The sequence below is a fragment of the Carlito syrichta genome, unplaced genomic scaffold, assembly GCF_000164805.1.
Source record: "Carlito syrichta isolate Samal-C Ts95f unplaced genomic scaffold, Tarsius_syrichta-2.0.1 Scaffold309814, whole genome shotgun sequence".
Classification (NCBI taxonomy): Eukaryota; Metazoa; Chordata; class Mammalia; order Primates; family Tarsiidae; genus Carlito; species Carlito syrichta.
The window spans coordinates 287,211-292,631 of NW_007253910.1; positions in this window are offsets into that span (position 1 = coordinate 287,211).

Sequence of the window (5,421 nt, forward strand, 5' to 3'; positions counted from 1 at the left end):
TCAACTAAAGTGTGGCGGGGTCAGAGAACTAATCCTATGGAATTTTGAGATTAAGTATCTCAGATTTCTGTTTGAAGAAACCTCATTATAATTTACGAAAGTGCTCTGCTAAGCCCATAGTTTTATCCTAGGAGTCTTACTTACGTACACAGGCATAATTTTTTTCTTTAGTTTTAAAACTATTATTTTGACTACATTGGACTTTACAGCCAGCATTTTTAGAGCATGATGCAATAAGGCCCTTAATGAAGTGGAGCATTTACTAAATAATCATCCAAGGGGTACAAGTTCCTTAACTTGGAGGTTTTTTGATGGGGTATTAGTTCTTATTCTACATAAATAAGGTGTACAGTGGCAGAACAGGCTCTGTTTCTGTTTTCTTGGAAAAGGCTATTTGAACTGCAGGACTGTTTGAACCAAACAGTCTTAAAAACATTCAGTAGAGATAAAAAGTAACGGGTTTAAACATTAGTTAAAACCTAGAATATCCAAGATAGTCTATCAAAAACTTACTTGCACTGATAAAGGACTTTGGCAAAGTCTCAGGATAAAATAAATGTGCAAAAGACAGTCACATTCTTATACACCACCAACAAGCAGGCAAAGAACCAAATAAAAAACATAACCCTATTCACAATAGCCACACACACATACAAAAAAATATCTTGGCATCTTCTTAACCAGAGAAATGAAAAACCTTTACAATGAAAACTACAAAACCTTGCTCAAAGAAATCCAAGAAGACACAAACAAATGGAAGAATATTCCATGCTCATGGATAGGAAGAATCAACAGTGTTAAGATGTCCATCCTACCAAAGGAAATCTACAGATTCAACACAATGCTCATTAAATTACCAACATCATTCTTCTCAGACCTGGAAATGACAATACAGAAATTCATATGGAACCATAAACAACAATAAAACAATCCTTAGCAAAAGAAACGAAGCAGGATGTATCATACTTCCAGACTTCAAACTTTACTATAAGGCTACAATAATCAAAACAGCCTGGTATTGGTACAAGAAGAGGCATATGGACCAATGGAACAGGATAGAGATTCCAGAAGCAAAACCTCAATTTTTCAACAAACTCATCTTTGACAAAGCCTCCAACAACAACCACTGGAGAGAAGAGAATGTATTCAGTAAATGGTGCTGGGAAAACTGACTGATCACAAGGGGAAGTTTGAAACAGGAACCCTACCTATCACCATACACAAAAATCAACTCTAAACAGATCAAAGTCCTAAACATAAAACCTCAAACTATAAGAACCTTAGAAAACATAGGAGACATCTTTATGAAATTTGGAACTGTCAACCAATTTCTGATCAAAACCCCAAGTGCCTATGCCATTAGAGATAGGATAGACAAGTGAGACCTCATCAAACTGAAAATCTTCTGCAAAGCAAAAGAAACCATCAAGAGAACAAGGAGACAGCCCATAGAATGGGAAAAAATATTTGCCAACTGTTTATCTGACAAAGGCCTAATATCCAGGATCTATAGGAACTCAAATATGCCAAAAGAAAAAAAACCAAAATCTCCATTAAAAAGTGGACAAAAGACATAAATAGAGACTTCTCAAAAGAAGAGATACAGGCAGCAAACAGACATATGAAAAGGTGCTTGGCCTCACTAATCATCAGATGCAAATCAAAACCACATTGAGATACCACTTCACCCCGGTAAAATGGCTATCACTAATAAAACAAACAACAGATGCTGGCGAGGATGTGGAGAAAAAGGAACACTTCTACACTGTTGGTGGGAATGCAAACTAGTGCAACCTCTTTGGAAAACAATGTGGCGATTTCTGAAAGAACTAGAAATTGATCTTCCATATGACCCAGCAATCCCCCTACTGGGAATAATGCTGGAGGAACTCAAATCATTCTACAAAAAAGATACCTGCACACGCATGATTACTGCAGCACTATTCACAATAGCAAAAACATGGAACCAACCATGCTGCCCATCAAAACTGGACTGAATTGAAAAAACATGGTACATACACACGATGGAATATTATGCAGTCATAAAGAAAGTCAAACATATGAACTTAGCAACAACTTGGATGGATTTAGAGTCTATCATACTCTATGATCTATTACAGAAACAAAGAACAGAGTACCATGTGTTCTCACTCATAAGTGGACTTTGAACAATTATAATACTATAAGAAAGGAATTGGCAGTAGTGGGAAACTGCCAGGGGAGGGGGGCACACCTCATCAACAAGGGTACCTGCAAAATGAACATTTGTATACCTAACCCTGAATTGTACCCCACATCTTTAATTTTAAAAAAAGAATTTAAAAAAAGGGGAAGCCAGGTTCGGTGGCTCAGCCTGTAATCCCGCGCCTTTGGGAGGCTGAGGTGAGTGGATTGCCTGAGCCCGCGGGTTTGAGACCTGGCTGGGCAGCGAGACCTCATCTCTACAATAAATCAAAAAATCAGCCGGGCGTGGTAGCACATGTCTGTAATTCCGGCTACTCGGAAGGCTGAGGCGGAAGGATCGCCGGAGCCTAGCAGGTGGAGGCTGCGGTGGCCGGGAGCGGCGACAGAGTGAGTCTGGGCGACAGAGTGAGTCTGGGCGACAGAGTGAGTCTGGGCGACAGAGTGAGACTCCAACTGGGCGACAGAGTGAGTCTGGGCGACAGAGTGAGACTCCAACTCAAAAAAAACAAACAAAAAAAAAGGAGGGGGAGAGAACTAGTTAAAAACCTATCTGTGGTGATTTAAAAGATGTCCACAGATTCTTTGACTCTCTTCCTATTGAGGAATGGGAATTACGAGCACTCTCCTTGTATCTGACAAGATATGTCTCTGTTTAGGCCCATAGAGTATAACTGAATTGATGTCATGACATATCCACAGCTAGGTAAGAAAAGGACACATAGCTTCCATCTGGTTTGCTTGGAATCCTCCCTGTTGGAATTCTGTGCTTCATATAAGAAATCCTGCTACCCTGAAACTGCCATGCTATAAGCAACAGAAATTTAATCCACACAAAGATGCCACATGTAGGTACATGAGTCAACAGTTCTCACTGAGGTTCTGTCCCAAAGCTGGTACCAACCACTGTGAAATTGTCTCCAGACAATTCCAGGTCCCACCTGCGAAGTCACGTTCAGCCATAGAGTTCTTCCAGCCAATGTCCCACACAACACAGAGCATGAACAAGCCATTCTTGCTGTGCCTAACCAAACTCCTTACCCTAAGATGCTGTCAAAAAAGTAAAATGGTTGTTCTGGATCCTAAAGTGTCGGGGTAGTTTGTTAAACAGTGGTAGTAACTTGAACAATCCTTCTCTTCTCTTCCTAGATATTTTTCCCCAATGATGGCTAGTGAAAATGAAGACTACAGTGTAAAATGATTTTTGGAAAATTGTTTTGCATGGAGGTATTTAGCAGTAATGATTTAGCAGTAACGAAGAAAATGAAGGGAAAGATGAAAATCCATGCTTTTTTTTCCACTTTAGCACTACCTACTTGATTCTTTTTTAACTTCTCTTCATTTACTATCAGAGTAACTATTTTTCTGTGTTAGTCTTTCCTTCTGTCTTTTGTTATCCATGTCTGCTTGTCTTTTTCTCCTCAGTCTGCTCTGCCTTCCATATGCATCTGCCACTTTGTGCCATTGTTGTAGTTCACCTTAGGTTTTCATTTTGTTAAATCTATTTTTGTCATAAACCAACTTAAGTAACAAAGATTTGGTCTATCCAGTGAAAATCAAAAGCAAAGGAAATGCATCTACTTGACAGATGGAGAACAGTTAATATACATCTGCTGCTCAGGTTTCCACTACCACATATTGGAAAAAAAAAATTGTTCATGCTTTCTGTCTGATCATGACATCCAAGATTGAATGGGAGAAAATAGAGATTACTAAACACATGGGGGGGGGGATAATTTTAGAACTCAGAAATAACATTGTAAACATGTAAAGAGGAGCCCTTTTTATTCAAATGAAAGAATCTAAAGTTTCAGTTTGAAATTTTTTAAAAAGAATAAGAAGCAGAGATCAAGTGGCATGAGTTGATGCCAACAGGTTAAGGTGGCACAAGTCCAAAGGCAAGAAGGGACACCTTATCTATTAGGTACATTCAGCAGATTGTCGAGGATTTATGCTGCATTTAGGAACCAAATGTTTTATATAATTTTCTTTAAAAACAGTAGAAAAAAGTGAAATTTTAGACAGAAAAAATTAAAATATGTTAATATCTTTATTTGTATCCCAATCAATCAAAAATAAAATCTGTATTATTAATATTATTAGTAGTAGTAGTGAGGTAAGGGACTCATGATTCCTAAGGTCCATTAAAGTCATAATGTAGCCTGCCCAGAGCCATCCATATAAGACAGGACCTGGAGGAAATAGGACTGTCCATGACCTGCCATTCTAGTGGTACCTTCTGTGTATGCCCAAAACAGTGGTTTTTGGTTGTCTATACCTTATGTCCTGTGTATGGAGTTTCAGCACAGCACTCATGATGATTTATACAGCCAATTAGCACAATTCCACAGAACATAGACTTTATTGTCATACTCCTTCACACCTATCCAAGCTATAATGGGGATGAGAGTTTGGAAGGAGGAAAGATCCAAAAATATTACCCTTCCCGAGTTGCTGGCATTCCTCAGCAGCAGCAAGCAATGAGTGCCTGGAGCAGTCACTGGGCTCATGGGGGAATGGGAAGCTCTCCTCATCTGTGGAAAGAATACTTTGGGGTGATCTTTGTTAAAGACAGTAGCTCTTGGCTCCTTCTTTCCAGGTCTTCTCCATGTGATGAGCTCATGTGGTCAGGTTTTTAATGGAATATTTGAGAAACAATTTGAACTTTTTATCAGTCACGTTCAGCTACTCATTACCAAGAGGAAAGCCAGTGGGAATTGTATAGTTAAAGTAAACTTTTGCAATCACTACAACTGGAAAATGTTGAATGTTAGCAGTGGCCATGCATGTGGAAATATAAACTCAAACAGAGCAAACATAACAGTTTATCACATTATGCATCATTATTCAAAAAAAAAAGAAACTTAAAAAAAAAATCACCTAAAGGACCTGGCCTACCAAAGCTACTGTCAGGGAAAGTGTTGATGTAACCTCACTGGAGATATTCTCTTTCAGAAGTTTTCAGTGATAATATGTACAGGGCAATAGAGAAGGAAGGCTATTCAGAGGTCCATCTTGTTCACCTGCACTTTTCCCAGGACTCAACATAGTGCCTGCTACAGTACAGGCACTTGATAAATATTTGTTGAATAAAGAATGGAAACGTGAGTAAATATAGGGTTTATTCCAGCACCCTCATGTCTACTTCTATTTGCTGGTTCTGCCCAGCATCACACTAACTTCTTTTTTTTTTTTTTTTTTTGAGTTGGAGTCTCACGCAGTCACCCAGACTGGAGTGTA